This window comes from Sapajus apella, unplaced genomic scaffold (assembly GCF_009761245.1).
Source record: "Sapajus apella isolate SASKATOON/1434 unplaced genomic scaffold, GSC_monkey_1.0 scaffold168, whole genome shotgun sequence".
In the NCBI taxonomy this organism is placed as follows: domain Eukaryota; kingdom Metazoa; phylum Chordata; class Mammalia; order Primates; family Cebidae; genus Sapajus; species Sapajus apella.
In genome coordinates, this window is record NW_022437108.1 from 602204 (window position 1) to 626889 (window position 24686).

The window sequence follows — 24686 nt, forward strand, 5'->3', positions numbered from 1 at the left end:
CAGTGCTCTGACCTTAGCTTCCTGGGCTTAAAGGCGAGTAGCTGGAATTACAGGTGCCACCATGCCTGGCTAATTTTGTATTTTTAGTAGAGATGAGGTTGTACCATGTTGGCCAGGCTGGTCTCAAAACTCCTGACCTCAAGTGATCCACCCGCCTCGACCTCCCAAAGTGCTGGGATTATAGGCGTGAGCCATCATGCCTGGTCAGGAAATAGAAATCTTGTACAGCTCTTATAGTCAGAAACCTGATTATTCCAAAGATGAGAGTGCTATCTAATGATCATCTACACAGAGCTACCAAGTAAGGTCAAATGTTTAGAGCCCATAAAACATCACATAAAACCAATAACAAGAGTATTGCAAGCCAGGCCATACTATCTGAAGGAAGTTTATAGAGTCTACTTCGGTGCATTAAACTATTTTGTGTTCCTTGTTAATTCTAAAATTATAAAAGTGTAACAGAAACATGGAATAGGAACAGGTTTTAGAATAAGAAAAGGCTGCAGAAGTCATTTGATTATCCCCTTTTATTTTGCAAAGCAAAACTAAGGGTGTGAAGCTACTTCAAGTGTTATATAGGTGGTAACAGAACTGAGACTAGAATACACTTTGAAAAATTGTGATGGGAAATGATTTTTATTTTTAAAATTTATATACAGTAAAACTGACTTTTTTTTTTTTAAGATGGCATCTCACTCTGTTGCCCAGGCTAGAGTGCAGTGCCATGATCTCAGCTCACTGCAGCCTCCGCCTCCCATTTTCAGGTGATTCTTGGGCCTCAGCCTCCTGAGTAGCTGGTGTTGTAGGTGCCTGCCATCATGCCTAGCTAATTTTTGTGTATTTAGTAGAGACAGGGGTTTCACCATGTTGGCCTGGCTGGCCTCAAACTCCTGACCTCAAGTGGTCTGTCTGCCCCAGCCTCCCAAAATGCTAGGATTACAGGTGTGAGCCACCATGCCCAGCTCAAGATTGACTTTTTAAATAAGTTCTGTGAGCTTTAACACATTTACAGAACAGGAAACAAACAGTCCCATCACCCTAGAAAACTTCTGGCTGTCCCTTTTTGATAAAAGTCTCTCCCTACATCTAACAGCTATTCTTCATCACTAAGTTTTATCTATTCTGGAATATTGTATAAATGGATTTTTTTCCTAAGCCAAAATGTATCCAGCTTTCTTAAAGATATTTTCCATAAATAATCATGGTATTTCAGGCAGGACATGAGCAGACAATCATTAACAGTATACATACAACAACTTTCAAACTCCCTTCTTCAATGGACTACCAAAAATCATAAAGCCACTATAAACCCAATGAAGTCTTCATACTCTGAACAGGGAAAGTTTAGAGTGAAGGTTGACATTTCACATTTAGCATGTTCTTTAACAACTTTCAAGAGCCAACGCTGACTCAGGAAGTGAAATGAAAATGGCAGAATTATCTGAGGATTCACAATCTAGAAACAGAACTGCTGTTTTTAGCAGGGGCTCCATCTCAGTAGTATCACTGGAAAGTGCAGATTGCCTGACATACTGATAACCAATTATTGGGGTTCAGGGCCCAACAGGTGTCTGGATAAGGGAGTTAAGTCTATGCTGAAAGGTGGAAATGGAGAAAAGAACGTGAAAATAAATTTGGTTTTCCATCACACAAGGCTTTTGTGTGAAGGAGGCCATGTGTGTCTAAGTCAGGGAATCTCTCCTGAGAGCCAAGAAAAAGTCTCTCAAAACTAGAAGGGAAAGGTGTTTTCCCCACATCAGTCCAGCTTTGGAGGCATTCTATTGGTGACATATGCCCCTTCCCCCTAAAACAACAAAAGCACCTTGGGAGGCTGGGGCAGGCAGCTCACTTGAGTTCAGGAGTTCAAAACCGGCCTGGCCAACATGGTGAAACATTGTCTCTACTAAAAATACAAAAATTAGCTGGGTATGGTGGCAGGTGCCAGTAATCCCAGATGCCTGTATTCCCAACTATCCAAGAGGCTGAGGCAGGAGAATAGATTGAACACAGGCAGCAGATGCTGCAGTGGGTGGAGATCGCGCGCCGTTGCACTCAAGCCTGGGCAACAGAGCGAGACTCTGTCTAACAAAAAAAAACACACACACACATATACAAAACTGTATTTCAAATTGTACAGTCACCAGAAGAACACAGTTATCAAAAATACGCATACTTCACTCGGCATCTCCATCACCCCCCACTTTCTGTGCCTGGTCTGTCTGGCATCTCCATTTTCTGCAGGCTTATTCTCCTCCTTGCCAGTGTCAGCTTTTCCCGTTTTTCCGTTGGGCCCCTTCTTTCCATTCTTTGCAGGTGCCTTTTTGGGCTTGGTCTCTGGCTTTGGAGGAACAGGTTTAGCAGACAACCTCGCAGATCTTCTCTGTGATTTGTCCCTCACCGGGGCTTTATCTCCTTCAGCATCCCCTTTACCTTTGTCTTGGGAACGCTGGTGGCGATGATTGCAGGACATAGGTAGGTGCTGGAAGTGGGATACAGCGGTGAGCGAGCCTTCATTGTCTGGGGGTTGTTCTTGCTGCTGCTGCTTCACACTGCGCCTATAAATGGAAGTATTATGTACTCTCGAATCTAGCTTCTTTCTCTCAGCTTAATTTTTTGAAATTCATATACTGAGTATATTAGTATTGCATTCCTTTAATTGCTGAGTAGTACTCCATTGTATGACCATATCACAGTGTATTTAATCACCTGTTCATGAGCATGTGGTTTCCAATTTTTTTTTCAAAATACTTCATTTTTTAAGAGCAATTTTAGGTTCAACAACAAAACTTAGGGAAAGGTACAGATATCCCACACACCCTCATCTCCATGAGTGTATAGCATTCTCTATTATCCACATTCCCACCAGACTGGTACATTTGCTACAATTGATGAGACTTCATTGAGACATCATCATCACCCAAAGTCTAGAGTTTACATTAGGGTCCACTCTTGGTGTTGTACATTCTGTGGGTTTGGATAAATGCACAATGGCAGGTATCCACCATTCTAGTGTCATATAGAATATTTTCACTGCCCTAAAAATCCTCTGCATTCTGCCTATTCCTCCCTTTTTCTTCTCCAGCCCCTGGCAACCCACTGAACTTTTTACTGTCTCCATGGTTTTAATTTTTTCAGAATGTCATATAGCCTTTTTCAGATTGGTTTCTTATGTTCAGTTTTTATCTATTATGAATAAAGTTTCTATAATTTTTCTGTTAGACAAAAGAAAAATACTTACAGATATGATGTACCTATTAGTGAGCTCGTAAATAATTCACAAAATTATTTCACCTTTTAAACTTTTTATTTTGAAATGATTATAAATTCACAGGAAGTTGTAAACATAGTAAAGAGAAGTACCATGTTTACTGTACCATTCACCAAGTTTCCCCTATTAGTTCCATCTTATGTAACTATAGAACAATATTAAAACCAGTACATTGACACTGGTGTAAAGTGAGTATAGTTCTTTGGCATTTTATCACATGTAGATAACATGTAACCAACATGGCAATCAGGATACAGAATTATTCCATCACCGCAATCATATCCCTGTACTGCCTCTTTATAGTCACACACATCCACTGCCCTCCACCATCCCTCACCCTTCGTAACCAGCTCTATAATTTTGTCATTTTGAGAATGTTATATAAATGGAATCATATAGCGTATAGCCTTTGAGATTGGCTTTTTTTATTCAGCATAATGCCCTCGAGATCCATCTAAGTTGTGATGTCAAAAATCATTCCTTTTTATTGCTGATATAGTTCGTTTTCCATGGTATGGATATGTGACATTTTTTTTTTCTGGCTTTCCTGCAGGTTACTTGAATACTTTTTAGAATTCAGTTTTTTAAAATATATCTCTTTGTATGGCTTTTTTGTCATTCATCACTCTAGATATTACATTTCGTATGTAATAAATCAGTCTGCTATACTACAGTGCTACTTGGTGATGCTACATTTTATCACTTCCAGTAAGTATAGAGATGTCTGCTCCCTTTAGTCCTCCCCATTTAATTAACATTTTTATATGTTTCTAATATATGTATGTGTGTATATTACACACATGTTTACATATACATTTTATGTGTATTAATAGTTTTATTTTCTTTACATACATTATGAATTGTATTATACAGCATTATAATTTTTGCTTCAACAGTCAAACATAATTTGGAAAACTCAAGTGGAACAGGAATCTGTTCTATTTTTACATATTTTTACTCCTGTCATCTTTCCTTCCTCATTATCCAAGATTCCTGGATTATCCGAGATCTTTTTTCATTTACTTTCTGCTTAGATAATTTTCTTTATTCTTTTAGAGCAGGTCTGCTAGTGAGAAATACTCCTTTCTCTATAAATATTTTTATTTTTTTCTTCATTCCTGCAGAATATTTTTGCTGGATAAAGAATTCTGAGTTAAAAAGTCTTTTCTTTAGCATCTGAAAAATATTGTGCCAGTTCCTTCTGGCTTCCATAGTTTTAAATGAGAAATTTACTGCCATTACATTGTTTTTCCCTTCTAGGTAAGATGTTTTTCTGTTGGTGCTTTCACGATTTTTTCTGTGTCTTTAGTTTTCAGAACTTTGACTTCGATGTGTATTGGCATGGATTAATTTGAGTTTATACTGTTTGGGGTTTACTTGGCTTCTCAATCTGTAGGTTTATGTCTTTTGAGAACTTTTCAGTCACATTTTTTCAAATTATTCTTTTTCTCCTCTCCTTTTGAAACTTTGATAATACAAATGTTAATCTTTTGTTTCATGAGTCACCAATGTTCTGTTTGGTTTTTTTACTTTGTTTTCTTCCTATTGTTCAAACTGGCACATTTCTATTGTTTTATTTTTTAGTACATTGATTCCTTCTTCTGTCACATCCATTCTGCTATTGATCCCATCCATTGACATTGCTTTTAGTTATTGCAATTTTATTTTGTAATTTCATCATTTGCATCCTCTATATCTTTGCTGAGACTTTCTTAATTCAGGCTTTCTATTTTTTTCATTTGTTTTCAGTGTGTTGGTAATTGCCCACTGAAGCATTTTAATGGTGGCTATCTTAAAATCCTTGTGAGATAATTCTTTTACTTTCTTTAAAAAATACGTTTATTTCTTAAAATCTGTGTATAAGTAGACCCACTTGATTTAACCCATGTTGTTTAAGGTTCACCTGTACATTACTAAGACATACATATTTATTTTATTTTTGGAATTTTGTCTTATTTCAATAAGTTTGGGGGGAACAGGTGGTGTTTGGTCACGTGAATAAGTTTCTTGGTGGTGATTTATGAGATTTTGTTGCACCCATCACCCGAGAAGTACACACTGTACCCAATGTGTAGTCTTTTATTTCTCACTTCCCTCCTACCCTTTCCCCCGAGTCCTTAAAATTTATTGTATCATTCTTATGTCTTTGTGTGCTCATAGCTTAGCTTCCACTTACGAATGAGAACATTCAATGTTGGTTTTCCATTCCTGAGTTACTTCACTTGGAATAATGGTCTCCGATACCATCCAGGTTGCTGCAAATGCCATTATTTTGTTCCTTTTTATTGCTGAGTAGTATTCCATGGTATATTTATGCCACATTTTCTTTATCCACTTGTTGATTGATGGGCATTTGGGCTGGTTCCACGTTTTTACAATTGTGAAATGTGCTGCTGTAAACATGTATGTGCAAGTATATTTTTTGTATAATGACTTTTATTCCTCTGAGTAGATAGCCAGGAGTGGGATTGTGGGATCAAACGGTAAATCTTCTTTTAGTTCTTCAAGCAGTCTCCATACTGTTTTCCATAGTGGTTGTACTGGTTTACATTCCCACCAGCAGTGTAAAAGTGTTCCCTTTTTCATAACATTCATACCAACATCTATTATTTTTTGATTTTTGATTATTGATTATGGCCATCGTTGCAGGAGTAAAGTAGTACCTCATTGTGGTTTTGATTTGCATTTCCCTGATCATTAGTGGTGCTGAGCACTTTTTCGTATGTTTGTTGGCCATTTGTATATCTTCTTTTGAGAATTGTCTGTTCCTGTCCTTAGCCCACTTGATGGGATAATTTTTTTTCTTGCTAATTTGGTTTCTTTTAGATTCTGGATATTAGTTTTTTGTCAAATAAAATTTGTTAATAGCTATTATAAAAGTGTTTGAGTTCTTGGTTTGATTCTCAGCTTGGTTACTGTTGATGTATAGCAGGGCTACTGATTTGTATACATTAATTTTGTATCCTGAAACTTTGATGAATTCATTTACTAGTTCTAGGAGATTTTTGTATGAGTCTTTAGGATTTTCTGGATATATAATTGTGTTGTCAGCAAACAGCAACAGTTTGACTTCCTCTTTGTCAATTTGGATGCTTGTTTTTTCTTTCTGTTGCCTGTTTTGGCTAGGACTTCCAGTACTATGTTGAATAGAAGTGGTGAAAGTGGGTATCCTTGTCCTGTTCCAGTTTTCAGGGGAAATGCTTTCAACTTTTCCCCATTCTGTATAGTGTTAGCTGTGGGCTTTTTATAGATGGCTTTTATTACCTTAAGGTATGTTCCTTCTTTACCGATTTTGCTGAGGGTTTTAGTCATACATAAAGGGATGCTGAATTTTGTCAAATGCTTTTTCTGCATCTGTTGAGATGATCACATGATTTTTAATTCTTTTTATGTGGTATATCACATTTATTGACTTGCAGATGTTAAACCATCCCTGCATTCCTGGTATGAAAGCCACTTGATCATGGTGGATTTTCTTTTCGATCTGCTTTTGGATTTGGTTAGCTTGTATTTTGTTAAGGCTTCTTTGCATCTATGATCATCAGAGATATTGGTTTGTAGTTTTCTTTTTTTTATTATATCCTTTTCTGGTTTTGGTATTAGGGTGATACTGGCTTCATAGAATGGTTTAGGGAGGATTCCTTCTTTCTGTATCTTTTGGAATAGTGTCAATAGGATTGGTAACCAGTTCTTCTTTAAATGTCTGATACAATTCAGCTGTGAATCCATCTAGTCCTAGACTTTTTTGTTGGTAACTCCTTAATTACCATTTCAGTCTTGCTGCTTGTTATTGGCCTGTTCAGAGTTTCTGTTTCTTCCTAGTTTAATCTAGGAGGGTTGTGTATTTCCAGGAATTTATCCATCTCCTCTAGTTTTCTATTTTATGGCCATAAAGGTGTTCATAGTAGCCTTGAATGATCTTTTGTATTTCTGTGGTATTGGCTGTAAAATCTCCCATTTTGTTTCTAATCAAACTTATTTGGATCTTCTCTCTTCTTTCTTGGTTAATCTTGCTAATCATCTATTAATTTTATTTATCTTTTCAAAGAACCAGCTTTTTTTGTGTTTATCTTTTGCGTTGTTTTGTTTGTTTCAGTTTCATTTAGTTCTGCTCTCATCTTGGTTGTTTCTTTTCTTTTGTTGGGCTTAGGTTTGGTTTGTTCTTGTTTCTCTAGTTACTTGAGGTGTGACCTTAGATTGTCCGTGCTCTTTAAGACTTATTGATGTAGGCATTTAATGTTATGAATTTTCTGTTAGTACCACCTTTGCTGTATCCCAGAGGTTCTTATAGGTTGTGTCACTATTATTGTTAACTTCAAATAATTTGTTAGTTTCCATCTTGATTTCATTTTTGACTTGATCATTCAGGAACATGTTATTTGATTTCCATATTGCATGGTTTTGAGGGTTCCTTTTGGAGTTGACTTCCAGTTTTATTCTACTGTGGTCTAATAGAGTGCTTTGTATAATTTTGATTTTCTTAAATTTATTGAGACTGGGTTTGTGGCTTATCAGATGGTCTGTCTTAGAGAATGGCCCATGTATTTATGAATAGAATGTATATTCTGGAATTGTTGGGTAAAATGTTCTGTACATGTCTGTTAAGCCCATTATTTCTTTGTTGGCTTTCTGTCTTGATTACCTGTCTAGTGCTGTCAGTGGAATAATGAAGTCCCCCACTATTATTTTATTGCTGTCTATCTAATTTCTTAGGTCTAATAGTAATTGCTTTACGAATTGGGAGATCCAGTGTTAGGCACATATGTATTTAGGAATGTGATATTTTCCTGTTGTATTAGATCTTTTTTTAATTATGTAGTCTTCCTGTTTGCCTTTTTTTTTTTTTTTTTTTTTTTTTTTTTTTGAGACAGAGTCTTGCTCTGTCACCAGGCTGGAGTGCAGTGGTGCAATCTCAGCTCACTGCAACCTCCGTCTCCCAGGTTCAAGCAATTCCCCTGACTCAGCCTCCTGAGTAGCTGGTACTACAGGCACACACCACCACACCTGGCTAATTTTTGTATTTTTAGTAGAGACACGGTTTCACCATGTTGTCCAGGATGATCTCAATATCCTGACCTCATGATCCACCCACCTCGGCCTCCCAAAGTGCTGGGATTACAGGTGTGAGCCACTGTGCCCAGCCCCCTCTTTGTCTTTTTCAACAGCTATTGGTTTAAAGTTTGTTTTGTCTGATAAAAGAATAGCTACTCCTGCTTGGTTTTGGTGACCATTTGCATGGAGTATCTCCCCCCCACTCTTTGCCTTAACTTTATGTGCATCCTTATATGCCAGGCGAGTCTCTTGAAGACAGCAGATATTTGGTTGGTGAATTCTTATCCATTCTGCCATTCTGTATCTTTTAAGCAGTGCATTTAGACCCATTACATTCAACATTAGTATTGAGATATGAGGTACTATTCTATTCATTGCTCTGTTTGTTGCCTGAATACCTTATTTTTGTTTTGCTTTTCCTTGTGTTTCTGTTTTATAGGTCCTGTGAGATTTATGCTTTAAGGATATTCTATTTGGGTGTATTTTGAGGATTTGTTTCAAGATTTAGAGCTCCTTTTAACAGTGCCTATAGTGCTGGCTTGGTAGTGGCGAATTCACTCAGCATTGTTTTGTCTGAAAAATACCGTATCTTTTCTTTTTTGAAGCCTAGTTTTGTTACATACAAAATTCTTGGCTGTTGCATACAAAATTCTTGACTGATAATTATTTTTGTTTGAGGAAGCTGAAAATAGGATCCCAATCCCTTCTAGCTTGTATGGTTTCTGCTCTGAAACCTGCTGTTAGTCTGATAGGTTTTCCTTTATAGGTTACCTGATGCTTTTGCCTCATGGCTCTTAAGATTGTTTCCTTCATCTTAACTTTAGATAACCTGATGACTATGTGCCTAGGTGGTGATCTTTTTATAATGAATTTCCCAGGAGTTCTTTGAGCTTTTTGTATTTGGATGTCTAGAGCCCTAGCAAGGCCAAGAAAAGTTTTCCTCAATTATTCTGTCAAATACGTTTTCGAAACTTTTAGACTTCTCGTCTTCCTCAGAAACACCAATTATTCTTAGGTTTGGTCATTTAACGTAATCCCAAACTTCTTGGAAGCTTTGTCCTTTTCTTTTCTTTTTTTTTTTTTTGAGATGGAGTCTTCTTTAAATATTGCTCTGTCTCCCAGGCTGGAATGCAGTGGCATAATCTCAGCTCACTACAACCTCTGCCTCCTGGGTTCAAGCAATTCTCCTATCTCAGCCTCCTGTGTAGCTGGGATTATGGGCATGCACTGCCACACCCAGCTAATTTTTGTATTTTAGTAGAGATGGGGTTTCCCCATGTTGGCCAGGCTGGTCTCAAACTTTTGTCCTCAAGTGATCCACCCACCTCAGCCTTCCAAAGTGCTGGGATTACAGGCCTGAGCCACCACGCCCAGCCTGTTCATTTATTTTTTATTTTTTGAGATGGAGTTTCACTCTTGTTGCCCCGGCTGGAGTGCAATGGCGTGATCTTGGCTCACTGCAACCTCCACCTCCCGGGTTCAAGCAATTCTCCTGCCTCAGCCTCCCAAGTAGATGGGATTATAGGCATGTGCCACCACGCCTGGCTGATTTTGTATTTTTAGTAGAGACGGGGTTTCTTCATGTTGATTAGGATGGTCTCAAACTCCTGACCTCAAGTGATCCACTCGCCTCAGCCTCCCAAAGTGCTGGGATTACAGGCATGAGCCTCTGTTCATGCCTGTAATCAAGCCAGTCCTTGTTCATTTTTTAAAAATTCTTTTTTTGGCTGGGCACATCAGCTGCAGTAGTATAGGATGAGGTGGTATGTGGGGCCATAGACCTCCCAAGAGATTATATCCTTCCTCTTAAGCTACCAGCAGGACCATCAGGTGTGGACAGGGTTAGGTGTGTCTATGCTTAGATTCTCCTTGGGCAGGGATTGATGTGGCTGCTGTGGGGGATAGAGGTGTGTTTCCCAGGCCAGTACAGTTATGTTCCCAGAACGATTATGGCTGCCTTTGCTGCATCACGCAAGTTGCCAGGGAAGTGGGGAATGCCAGCAGCAACAGTCCTCACATAGCTCCCATGCAGCCCAGAGCCCAAAAGGCTAGTCCCATTCCCACTGTGACCCCCCACCAACAGCACAGAGTTTATTTCCAGGCAGCCAGCAGAGGAGGGCTGAGAACTTGCCCCAGGCCACAAGCCTCCCAGCTGAGAAAGCAAGCTGACTCACAGTTCCTTGGCTGTCCCACAGAGTCTACAGCGGCAGTCCAGCTCCTTCAAAGGGTCTGTGGATTATCTCGGCTTTCCTGGTATGTTCCTTCAGTAGTCGTTGGAGCAAAAGTTCATGATTTGGTTCTCCACATGCTGCTGTATCCATCCAAGGGGGAGCTGAAGTTAGTCCTGCCTCCTCTCTGCCATTTTTCCTCCCTTGTGAGATAATTCTTATGTCTGTGTTATCTTGGTGTTGGTATCCATTGATTGCCTTTTCTCATTCTAGTTATGATTTTCCTGATTCTTGATGTGATGAATGGTTTTCAATCAAAACCTGGACATTTTGGACATTATGTAATGAGATTTTGCACTTCATTTAAGGCTTCTGTTTTGGCAGGTCTCTTTTAATAGTATCCTGGCAGGAGAAAAGGATGTTGCCTCATTATTGTCAGGGAAGGGTGTAAGTTCAGAGTTCTAATCATCCTCCTCTGCATTTGGCAGGAGGCGCCTATTCTGGACAGGGGTGAGAGTTTCAGCTTCGTATTAGGCCTCTGATGATACCAGCTCTGTTGAGTAAATACATATGTAGGAATGAAATTGTTCGGTTCTTTGGTAAGTTTTTAAATTTTGTTTTAAACTTTGGAAGAAGCTGCCAAACTTTTTTAAAGTAGTGTTAAAATTTTTCATTCCTAGCAGCAGTTTATGAGCATTTTAGATGCTCTGTATCATTGTTGTCCTATAGAACTTTCTGCAATGATAAAAAATGTTCTGTATTTGCACCATCAGATACAGTAGCTACTGAAATGGACACCACAGTTCGACATTCTTGCCAGTATTTGAAATTGTCAGTCTTGCTAAATTTATTATTTCTGTGTATATGAAATGGTATCTTACGGTTTTAATTGTTTCGTGTACTTACTGACCACTTGTTATATTTTTAAAACAGCAGAAATTTTTAATTTTGATAAATTACAGTTTATGAGGTGAGTTTTGTTTTGGGTTTTTATGGTTTCTCTTTGTCCTAAGGTCATAAAATCATTTCCTGTTTTTTTTTTCTTGAAGTTTTGTAGTTTCACTCTTAGGTTTATGTTGCATTTTGAGTTTCTATATATGGTGTGAGGTAAAGGGAGAGTTCATTTTCATGCTAGGTAAATAGCCTATTGTTCTACACCATTTTTTGAAAATATCTTCCCATGTTATCTTGATACTTTTGTTGAAAATCAATGTAGCATTTATTTGTAGGTCTGCTTTTGTATTCTCTATTATGTTCCATTTATGTGTTTATCTGTGGACCATGACCAAACTATCTCAATTACTCTAGCTTAGTTATAAATCTAGAGATCCATTATTATAAATATTCATACTTCATTCTTTATTTTCAAAAGTATTTATTTGGATTTTCATATACATTTAAAAAATTGTTACACATACACAATAGTTATACATTTTTAATGGGATACATGTAATATTTTAATACAAGCATGCAATGTGTAATGATCAAATCAGGGTAATTGGTATCTCCGTCATCTCAAACATTTATCTTTTTTTTTTTGTATTGGTAGCATTCTGAATCTAATCCTCTAGTTATGTTAAAATATAAAATAAATTATTATTAACTATAGTCTCCCTGTTGTGTTACCGAATACTAGATCTTATTTCTACTATCTAACTATATTTTTGCATTTAAAAAAGGTGTTTTTTTTGAGATGGAGTCTCACTCTGTTGCCCAGGTTGGGCAGTGGCGTGATCTTGGCTCACTGCAACCTCTGCCTCCCAGACTCAAGCATTTCACCAGCCTTAGCCTCCCAAGTAACTGGGATTACAAGCATGTGCCACCATACCTGGCTAATTTTTGTATTTTTAGTAGCGATGGGGTTTTACCATGTTTGCCAGGCAGGTCTTGAACTCCTGACCTCAAGTGATCTGCCCACCTAAACCTCCCCAAAGTGCCAGGATTACAGACATGAACCACTACGCCAGCCTCTAACTATATTTTTGTACTCATTAACCAACCATCTATCCTCCACCCTCCACTACCTTTCTAAGCCTCTGGTAACCATCATTCCCCTCTCTGCTTCCTTGAGATCAATTTTTTAAATTGCCATGTAACAGTGAGAACATGTAATATTTGGCTTTCTGTGACTGGTACATTTCATTTAATGTTAAGTGTCTGTCAGTAGATGAATGAATAAAAAAAATGTGGTACATATACCCAATGGCATATTATTCAACCACAAAAAAGAATGAAATCCTATTATTTGTAAAAACATAGATGGAACTGGAGGACATTCTATTAAGACAAATAAGTCAGGCACAGAAAGACAAATGCCATACATATTTTAGAACCAACTTGTATATTTTTATGAATAAAACCTAGGATTTTGATTGGCATTGGACTGAATCTATAGACTAATTTGAGGAGAATTGCCATGTTAATAATGTTGAGTCTTCCAATCTGTTAACCTGGTATATTCCTTCATTTATTTCAGTTTTCTTTAATTTGTCTTAGCAGTGTTTTCTTAAGCTTTCATTTTATAAGCCTTCCACATATTTTGTTAGACTCATAATTTGTCAAACTCAAGTATTTCATGTTTTTTAATGCTGTTATCAATGGTATTTAACATTTTTACTTGTTAGATATAGAAATATAATAGATATTTGTATGTTGACTTTCTACTTTGCAACCTTGCTAAAGTCACTCAACAGTTGTAGTATTTGTTTTGTAGGTTTCTTTTGGATTTTCTATGTATATAATCATGTCTTCTGCAAATAAAGGCATTTTAACTTATTTCTTTCCCATCTTTATGCTTTTCATTATTTTTCTCTTATCTTATTACACTGGCTATGACCTCCACTGTAATGTTAAATAGAAGTGAACATCTTTGGCTGGTTCCCAATGTTAGGAGAAAATCATTTGGTTTTTCACTGTTAAGTATGATGTTGGCTATGTAGTTTTTACAGATGCCCTTTTAAAAATTAATGAAGTTATTTTCTATTCTGCATTTCTTCAAGTGTTTGTTATGAATGAGTATTGAAATTTGTTAAATGCTTTTTTCCCTTTATCTGTTGAAATGAAAACAATCGGTTTTCTCCTTGATTCTGTTCATTTGGCTGTGATGGTTTGATTCTGTGTCCCCACCCAAATCTCATGTCAAATTGTAATCCTCCAATTTGTGAAATTGTAACACTCTAACACTGATGGAGGAGTGGCCTGGTAGGGGATGATCACAGGTGCTGACTTTTCCCTTTGCTATTCTCGTGATAGTGAGTTCTCATGAGATCTGAATATTTAAAAGTGTGTGGCACTTCCCCCTTCACTGTGTTTCTCCTGCTCTGCCATGTGAAGATGTGCCTACTTCCTTTTCACCATCTGTCATGATTGTAAGTTTTCTGAGGCCTCCCCTCCATGCTTCCTGTGCTGCCTATGGAACTGCGAGTCAGTTAAACTTCTTTTCTTTATATATTACTCAGTCTTAGGTAGTTCTTTATAGCAATGTGAAAATGGACTAATACAATGGTTACATTAATTTGTTTGAGATGTAGAATCAACCTTGCGTTCCTTTTTATATATTGTTGAATTCGATTTGCTATTTTTAAGGATTTTCTTTTTGTATGTATGTTTAGGAGAGATATTGATGTGTGGTTTAGGGATTTTTTTGAATTTTTTTCCTAGTTTTAGAATCATTCCAATACTGATTATTATAACATCAGTTGGAAGTGTTTTCTTCTCTGCTCTCTGGAAGAATTTATGTGGGATTGGTATTCTTAATTTAAATGTTTGATATAGAATTCACCAACAAAACTTTTGGGAGCTGGAGTTTTCTTTTTGGGAAAGTTTTTAATTACAAATTCTAATTCTTTAATAAATTTAATATTTTATATTTTCAATGCTATTATAAATGATACTTAAACATTTTTAAATTTCTACTTGTACTAAAGAAATATAATAGATATTTGTATATTAACTTTATATTCTGCAATCTTGCTAAAATTGCTTAATAGTTACAGTATTCGTTTTGTAGATTTCAGATTACCTCTTGTTAAGTCAGCATTGATAATCTGTATCTTTTAAGGAATTTGTTTATTTTCTCTTTGTTGTCAAATGTATTGGCATAAAATCATTCACAGCAGTCTCTTTTTCTTTTTAATGTCTGTAGAATCTTTAGCGATAGTCTCCCCTTTCATTCCTAATATTGGTGATTTCCATTTCTTCTCCTTTATTCAGTCTAGCTAGAGGTTTACCAAATTCATTAATTTCCTCTCAACCAGGTTTTGGTTTTATTGATTTTTCACTACTTTTCAGGTATCTTTTTTTTTTTCCCCCTTTTTTGTTATTTTGTTACTTTGTATTTACTTTGGCTTAATTTGCTCCTTTTTTCTAGCTTCCTATGGTGTGAGGTTAGATAATTGAGTATAGACCTTTTCTTCCCTAACAAAGGAATAGAAAACTATAAATTTCCTCAAAGCACCTTTGTAACAGCATTTTACAAACTTTTATATATTGGATTTTCATTTTCATTTAGCTGAAAATATTTTCTGATTTCCCTTGTAATTTCTCATTTTGTCCATAGATTTTTTCAGAAATATATTCCTTGATTTCTAAATATTTGGGAATTTTCTAGTTATCTTTCACGTATTGAATTCTAATTCCATTATGATAAGGCACGGTGTATAGTTTCAATTTTTTTAATTTGTAAGACTTATTTCTCAATTGGCACATTGCCTGTCTTTGCAAATGTTTCATGCGCATTATAAAAATTTATATTTTGTTTTTGTGGATTGAAATATTTTATAGATTGCAATTCAGTTGAGAGTGCTGCTTAAGTCTTCTTTATCCTTGCTACACCTTTATCATATTTGTTCTTCAATGAATGAGAGAATGTTGATGTCTCCAACTGTTATCGTTTGTTTCTCCCTTCAGTTCTGTCAGTTTTTCCTTCATGTATTTTGTAGGTCTGGTATTGTGTACATACACAATTTAGAATTTAGAATTTATTAATTTACAATTTAGAATTGTTCTGTCTTCTCATGAATTTACCGCTTGATCATTATGAAATGTCCCTCAGTGTCTCTGATAATATATATATTTTCAATGTAGTATAATCGTCTGGTATAATTACATCTCTTTCAGCTTTCTTAAGATTTCGGTTTGCACGGCATATCTTCTATCCTTTTACTTTTTTTTGAGACCTAAGTTTCGCTCTTGTTGCCCAGGCTGGAGTGTGATGGTGCAATCTTGGCTCACTACAACCTTTGCCTCCCAGGTTCAAGCGATTCCCCTGCTTCAGCCTCCCTAGTAGCTGGGATTACAGGCCCCCACCACTGCACCCAATTAATTATCCTTTTACTTTTAACTTATTTTCTTACTTTAATATATGGCTCTTATAGACAGCATAAGTTTGGTTCTTGCTTTTTTATGTCTTCTAATTGAAATATTTATGATTTATATTTAATGTGTTGTGATATGATTAGGTTTCTATCATCTTACCATTTGTTGTCTATTAACCCTTCCTTTGAATTAAGTATGCTTTGGGATTTTATTTAACCTCTGCTGTTGGCTCAGTCGTTTCCTTATTGGCTTTGTTCTACTTATTTTACTGATTGCTTTATAATTTATAATATGCCTCTTTAACTAATTATAATCTGCCATTACATAATATTATACCACTTCTCATATAATGTAAGACCTTTACAACAGTATTTCTCTCACAGTAATTTTTTTCCCTCTGACTCTCATTTTGGGTAAATTATATTGCTGTGTTTTCAAATTCACTACCTTTTTTTTCTTCTGTGTATAAAATACTGCTTATCTATCTAGTGAAATATTCGTTTCTATATATTTTTTTTATCTCTAGAAGTTATTTTTTGGTTCTTTTTGAAAATCCTCCATTTCTCTCTCTACTTATATTCCTTTTTTCATTTACGTCTTTGAATATAGAACATAGTTACTACAGCCCTTTTAATGTCTTTGCCTGCCAATTCTGTCATTTCTGGGTTTCTTTCTATTGACTGATATTTTTCTGATTATGGGCCACATTTCCCAGATTCTTATTATGTCCAGTAATTTTTTAATTAAATGACAAATATTTATGAATTTAAATACTTGAGTCCTTAATCTTGTTGTATATCTTTAAAGAATGTTGGACTTCTTCCTGAAAAGCATTTTTGTTAAGTACACATTAGTTTGTTCAATTCCAGGCTTAAACACTCCCTTCAGCCATATCTAGAGTAGTCTTTAGTCTAAGACCACTTTCCCGCTAATTCAATGATTTGGCCTTTCCGGGGTCCCTGCTGATTGCTTTGCATATGTGGGTTTTTCCCTTCTTGCTAAAGGGAGCTTGTTGAATTCTTGATCCTATGTCAGGTCTGTGAATCTTTGTATTGTAACTCTATGGTAACATTTTTTCCTTAGATGTTCTTCTCTGGTCGCAAAAAATTTTACCCTTCTTAATGTAAAGTTTTCAGTTAAACACTCAGGAGAACCCTAAGTCAGATTACTTTCACTATCTCCCTCCTCCCTGGAATTCTGCCGCATAAATTCTAGCCCTCTTGGCCTCCTTGCACTTTCTCTCTCTCTCTCTAAGTAAACAAGATTGCCAGGCTCTGAGTTCTCCTTCCCTGTACAGAAGTGGTAAATTTCTTCCTGGCAGAGAGCCTGAGTTGATGGTAGGACTCCCCTTGTTTCTGTTTTCTTAGGGATCACAGTACCCCACTACCTGTGTCTGAAAATAGCCCTTTCCAGTATTTTATGCTGTATGTCTAGTTGTTTATGGTGAAAGGATCATCCTGTAAGTGTTCACACCCTCATGGTCAGAAGCAGAAGTTGAATCATACTAGAATGGGTTTTAATGCTAACACCTTTGCAAAATGCAGAAGCTCCCAAGAAATTGTTAACACTTAACCATTGGCTTACTTTTTCTCAATATTGTTATAAATGAACTGTGTTTGCCATGGAAACTATTCTTTATTTTTCAATGCAGAGAGCCCATTACAAACACTAAATCAGAAACTGATCAGAAGAAAAGGATATATCATACTTAATAAATTTTATGAATCAGGAAAATGAATTTCTTGAGTATAAAAATTGTCTCAATTATGGGATAGTAATTTGAAATATAAAATTATTAACACTTCATCATAAATATGAAGGAATAGCATTACCAGTATGTAAGGACTAAAATGAACCATTTAATCCAGTCTTTTAAAATATGAATTCTAAAATTTTAGAGACTAGCATGTTAAATGTAGTTTGTGTTAGAAATTTGGCAAATATTATCTGTAAAGGGCCAAATAATGTGTATTTTGGACTTTGTAGGCATTTTGTTCCTATAACAGCTACTTAACTCTGCCTTTACGGTTAAAAAAAAAATTAGCCATAGACAATATATAAACAAATGAGCTGGCTGTGTTCTGATAAAACTTTATTTAGGGACCATGAAATTTGAATTTCATCTAGTTTTTATGTCTCAAAATATTCTCCTTTTGAATTTTTTCAACTCTTCAAAAATGTAAAAAATATTTTTACCTAGCAAGCCATATATAAGCAGGTGGCAGGTTGGGTTTGACCTATGGGTAAGGCTTGACAACCCCTACTTTATGATTAAAAAGCTCCTCAGTAGGCTGTCAGATTCCTAGTGATTCTAAATGATGTTTTTACCTGAAATGATTCCCTACTGTTAAGTTAAATAGCAAATAGGAACACACAAAGTGTAGGGCTTTGAAAGATAATATAGTGTCAAAGGTTTGAAAGAGTTTATAGGGTTAGAATTCCTTCAACCAGTTGGGAAATTGAGGTTAGTGTCTAACCTGTCTTACTACCAAGCTTGCACATTTCATATTTTTCAGTCACGAAAGGCTAAATTCCTTCCTCCCTATCTTTGTTTCATTATGCTTATCCTGTTAATGTTCCCAAATTAGTACCTAGTTCTTTATCCTCAATTTTGTCATTTTTGGATGAAGTCCGCCTGGTACTCATAAACAAAAAGTCCCTTCACCTTATATTTAACTTCATGCTGTCCCTCAAGATTCTGGATTTTTTTCTTCTTAGTTCACAGTCTTGAGACTGTAGCCTCTTTTCTGCATTACCTGTGTTTCTATAATGTCTTTCACGTAACCTTATTAGCCAGTTAGAACAGAAAATACATTTCAAAGCATATTTTCTTTATTCTACCTGATGGGGCTTAGTGTTCTGGTCGGCCTCCTGTTGGAATGCTCCAAATTTGTTTTCTAATATCTATCTGAAGCAGGATTGAACTATGCATCCTACTATTCTGTTTGGTGCTATATCCATAGCATTAATTCAAGCCCTACTTCAGAACAATGACTATGCAGTTCATATTCTATAATCATAAGTGTATATTCTTTTCTTCCTCCTTAAGATGTATAGTTGATGTTGGTCTTTACCAGTAGCCAAAATCCAGTACCATGGAAGTTCTGGAAGAAAGGGTGTAGGTTTAATTTAGGTGAGTGCTGCTATTGCATCGTAAATGGGTGGTGACATAGTTGCATCTAGCTGCACATTTGGGGAATACTATTCTTGTTTGCACATCTTTGTGATGTTTTCCCAACACACTGTAACATTGTCTAGAAATAAAACAGAAAGGCAGCTTCTTTCTTTTCTAATGCAGGGGGAGAACTTTTGTTTTCAGAGTGAAATAAAAATAAGAATTGGTACTAGCAGAAGCTTTAAATAAATGGAAAGTCAGAACCCAAAGACAATTTCCTTTGTTAGAAAATAAGTTAACAATTTAAAATAATTGTTATTTTATTGTTGTTGTTACACAGGAATAATTAGTAAATAGGTTTAAAATCAGGCCAATTTTTAAATTTTGGGCATGATAGTGCTGTGATATTCAAGGTTATCTTCTCACAAATTGCTATTTTATTGTTTTAATAATTTAGAAACTTTTTTTAAAGAGCATTTTATACTCCTTCCTATCTTATGACATGTGTGCCCTATATCTGGAAAACTCTACTCCTAAATCTTTACATGTCTGTCTCATTTTATTCCATTTCAACTTGACATCATCTCCCCAGAGAGTTTTAGTTTATATACTATCTAAAACAGCATCTTCACGTTCCCATTATCTTTGTAACACTCAATTTTCTTTTTTTCAGAGCATTTATCACCTCTGAAATTAGTTTATTATTTGTCCATCTTTCTGTACTAGAAAGTAAACTATGAGAGCAGAAAGCTTGCATTTTAATTGTTTCTCTATCTCTAGTACTTAGAACACTGCCTGTCTTCACACAGTAGTTCCTAAGTACATAATTCATATGTGGTTGGTTGGAAGGATGAATAAATAAAAGTGTATCAGCCGGGCATGGTGGCTCACACCTGTAATTCTAGCACTTTGGAAGGCTGAGGTGGGAGGATAGCTTGAGACCAGGAGTTCAGGACTAGCCAGGGCAACATAGTAAGACCTAGTTTCTACAAAAAATGTAAAAATTAGCAGAGCATGGTGACATGTAACTGTAGTTTCAGCTACTCAAGAGGCTGAGGCAGGAGGATTGCATGAGCCTAGGAAGTCAAGGATGCAGTGAGCCGTGATTATGCCGCTGCACTCCAGCCTGGATGACAGAGTGAGACCCCGCCTCCAAAACAAACAAACGAAATAATAAATACTCACTGCTCCTTGTGTGGTTAGAAAATTTAAACATTTTTAAAAATAAGAATAAAGAGAAAAAAGATTTTCAAAAAGAGCATATCCTCAATAACGTGTGAAATAATAAGCAGTCAAACTTATGTATATTGGAATCCCCAAGAGGAAGAGAAAATATGGGACAGGATGATTTTTTTAAAAGAAATAAGTGCTAAAATTTTCCCATATTAGGTAAAAACATAACTCCCAGAATCAAGGTAATAAACTCCAATTATTAACTCCAATTTGTATAAATACAAAGAAAATCAAATCTAGACATGTAATAGTCATGCCACTAAAGTCCAAAGATAGGCCAGGCACAGTGGCTCACACCCGTAATTCTAGCACTTCGGGAGACCAAGGCAGGTGGATCACCTGATGTCAGGCATTTGAGACCAGCCTGGCCAACATGGCAAAACCCTGTCTCTACTAAAAATAGAAAAATTAGCCAGGTATGGTGGCCGGCGCCTATAATCCCAACTACTCGGGAGGCTGAGACAGGAGAATTGCTTGAACTCAGAGGGTGAAGGTTGCAGTAAGCCAATATTTTGCCACTTTAGCCTGGGCAAAAGAGCAAAACTCCATCTCAGAGAAATAAAAAATAAAGTCAAAAGATAAAGAGAAAAATCTTCAAAATACCCAGAAAACAAAAGAAGCATTAAATACAGGATAGCAGTAATATTAGTGACAGCTGACTTACAATCGAAGACAAAAAATTATGGAATGACGTCATTAAAGAGTTGTAAGGAAAAAGAAAAAAACCTTTAAGTCAAAATGCAATATCCAGTGAAAATGTCATTCAAAAATGAAGGTAAAATAAGATAATTTCAGATTTTAAAAACTTAGATATTTATTATTAATATACAGTATAAGAACTACTAGGAGTTTCTAAGCTTGAAAGGCAGTGATACCAGATAGAAACCCAGTTCTACAAGAAGAAATGAATACCAGCAAGAATGATTAATACAAATGGATTTTCTTTTTTTTTCCTCTTTCACTTTCTTTAAAAGAAAGCTGACTTTTTACAAAAGTTGAACGGTATCCTTATGAGGCTTTGTAATATAGGTAGAGGTATAATATATGATCACATTAGCAAAAGAATATTATAATAAATGGAATTACAGTCATCCTCAGTGCCTCAGGATACTGGCTCCAGGATTATCCCCCATGCATACCAAAATTCACAGATGCTCAGATTTTTTATATAAAATGTAGTGTTTGCATATAATCTATATACATCCTCTTATATATAGTATTTCAATAACTTTCAGTTATTTTCCTTGTGTTTGGTGTTATAGTGAAAGAAATTAGGGATTGGGTCAGTTTTGAACATGCATTAAAATGGATGCCCAAGAATCAGAAATAGGTAGACATTTATTAATATAATTTTGGATGATATTTTTAAAAACCAAATTAAAAATGATACTAGAGTCTAAACTAAAACTGCAAAGTTGCCGGGCGCGGTGGCTCACGCCTGTAATCCCAGCACTTTGGGAGGCCGAGGTGGGTGGATCATGAGGTCAAGAGATCAAGACCATCCTGGTCAACACGGTGAAACCCCGTCTCTACTAAAAATACAAAAAATTAGCTGGGCATGGTGGCGCGTGCCTGTAATCCCAGCTACTCACGGGGCTGAGACAGGAGAATTGCCTGAACCCCGGAGGCGGAGGTTGCGGTGAGCCGAGATCGCGCCATTGCACTCCAGCCTGGGTAACAAGAGCGAAACTCCGTCCCCAAAAAAAAAAAAAAAACTGCAAAGTGGCTACTGAAATATTTACAGTTGGAGATACCTGCTTTCGATATTTTAGAGAGGCTATACCGAAGTTGAACATTGTGGCCCTTAGAATCATATTTTTATAAAGTTCTAATTTAATGACTTGTCATTCAATTAATATTCATATGTTTCTAGTAGAATAAGTCTCTACAAAAACAATCAAATGAAGACTTAGAAAATGTCAAGGGTGTCAGTGTTCTTTCCATTCTTGTAAGTTACCTGTTCTTTGGTATGCCATGGGGAGTTCTTGAGTGTGTGAGGCTCTCTGTGTGTCTCCACCTAAGTAAAGAAGAGATTTTTTATGTATTAGATGAATTATATAACTGTCGAATGAGGGTGATATTAGGAATATCTAAAAAATGATGTCCGGTATATTTGAAACTATAAGTTTTGCTTTATTTTTTTTCTAGTTTTGCTTTATTTTTTTCTCTTACAGTAAACATTGCTATCTTCAGAAACTAAGGAATGAGAGGCAAAGGAGAAAGGACCTTCATCTTGGAAAGACCAAGAGCACCTTGAAATTTGGAAGGAATGTTATGCTAGCCGCTAAAGCCACCTTTATCCCCAGAATGAATGAAGTGCTTCAGACTTAAACGGTAACCAGAATTCTCCTAACATGTTACATTTTCACCAAGAGCTTTAGATAACTGGAAAGAATTTCTTTTTAAGTTTAAATGTTTAACTTAAATGCCAAACTATAGATAAAGCTGAAAATTTAATAACTTACTTAGCGTAATCAGGCTTTGGTCCTTAATGGATTGCTTTTCCGCTAGTTATAAACTTCTTAATTTATAAATGTAAGTTTATTTAAGAAAGAATATGACAAATACTAGTATATTTGTAAGTCCATCTGATGCATGGAAGGTGAACCCCAAAGCTTGCCTGCCCAAAGCTTAGCCCACAAGGGATCTCAGCTTTGCATAGGCAAGAATTCAAGGGCAAGCCTGAGGTAGAAGCAAACAGCTTTATTGAACAGGCAGTGTTACCCCTCCAGTGGTGTCACAGCTCTGTGACTGCTGCTGCAAAGCAGGGGTACTTTGTAAGCAGACAGTAGCAGCTCAGGGTAGCTTTGCAGTCATATTTATACCTACTTTTAACTGCGTGCAGATTAATGGGTGGTTTATGCAGAAATTTCTAGGGAAAGGGTAGTAATCATTGGGTCATTGCCACGGCAAGAGGCGGTAACTTCTAGGTGTTGCCATTGCAACAGTAAATTCACATGGCATGATTGAAGGCTGCTGTCTCCCCTGACACCCCAATTTTAGCTAGTCCTCGATCTGGTCTCATGTCTGAGCCCCACTTCTGGAGTTAAGTCCCGCCTCCTACTTCACATCCTTCAACAAATATTTTTTCATTTCATAGAAATAAGCAACATAGGCAGGAGTTCCTATTCAATATACAAAGGTTTTTTAGTGTTATTTTTTGAGCTTTATTTCATGTTTTGTTTTCCTTACTTGACATCTGCTCTCCAGATATCTTATTTTAATATAATCTTTATTTTCCCTTTTGCCTCTCTTTCTACCTTTTAAAAATCATCTTGAAAGAATTGGGAGTTATAAAATGGCCAAGAATCCAGAATAGGAAAGGAGAGGGAAATTTTAAAGGATTATAAGATTTTTTCTTCTTGTAAAATTGAAAGTACGATTTGATTTCAAGTAGAGTAGAAAGCAATTACATGAAAGCTTAAGATTCTTTATCATTCTTAAATCCTCTTGGTCTTAGGCCAGAATTATTCCAGTGCATGTTTTGTAAAGATTCAAATATTTCCAGTTTTTTAAATGAAATCCTAGTGAACAATTATAACTCTTATTCATTGGATTTCTATTAATTTGATTTTGAGAGAGAATCATTTGTTTGCTTGAGTCACTATGTTTTGATTGTGAATGGGTATGATGGACTGAAACTAGTGCCTTGCTTTGAAATGCAGGAGATGTAAAAAGTCTATCAAATAGCATCATGAACTAGTTCTAATGATTCTAAGAAATGCAGAACCTGCTTCATACTGATAAATATAAGACAGGATAAATTATATACCAAAGAATGACTGTTCTAATTATTCTTCCTTGTGCTAACATTAACCTTGATTAAAAATATCTTAACAGTGATTTCTTTAAAAAGTTATCTAACTGTGGGTTAAACCTCTGCTTGCGGCATTATTGGAACTGTTTTGTGGCCTAGTCACTGGTAGCCATGTAGCCACATGTATCCTTTTAAAATATCCAGTAAATTCTCTCTAGTCCTCAACTATTTAAAAAATTTAAAAGTTGAAAAAAGGAACTTTTAAAACACGATAGGAGTCAAAGTGCCGAGTGTTAACTTATGCAAGTGAGATAATACACTGAAAGTCACCAGATTTCCCTGCCTCTCTGATTGATTTAATTGTACCTATTTAATTATATTTGCTTCAGGGCCAGATGCAGTGGCTCATGCCTGTAATCCCAGCACTTTGGGAGGCTGAGGTGAGTGGATCACTTAAGGTCAGGAGACCAGCGTGGCCAACATGGTGAAACCCCGACTTAGCTGGGCATGGTAGCGAGCACCTGTAGTCCCAAGCTACTCGGGAGGCTGAGGCAGGAAAATCACTTGAACCTGGGAGGCAGAGGTTGCAGTGAGCCAAGGTTGTGCCATTGCACTGCATTCTGGGCTCCATCTCAAAAATAAATAAACAAATAAATAAAATTATATCTGCTTCAATAATCTTTTTTAATTTAATTAATTAATTGATTAATTTTTTTGTTTTGAGATAGTCTTACTCTGTCACCAGGCTGGAGTGCAGGGGCATGATCCTGGATCCTG

General features: G+C 36.2%; 1 protein-coding gene and 1 pseudogene across 3 annotated transcripts in view; one reads left to right on the top strand and one right to left on the bottom strand.

Moving 5' to 3' along the window:
- Window positions 1-24686, top strand: part of PEAK1 (pseudopodium enriched atypical kinase 1) — a 293556-nt gene that overhangs the window by 137984 nt on the left and 130886 nt on the right. For all 3 annotated transcript variants that reach the window (XM_032267330.1, XM_032267332.1, XM_032267331.1), the window contains one exon: window positions 22327-22486. The gene's annotated coding sequence lies outside the window, so the exon portion shown is untranslated. The remainder of the gene's footprint in view (window positions 1-22326; window positions 22487-24686) is intronic.
- LOC116542432 lies at window positions 2175-2470 on the bottom strand (annotated as a pseudogene).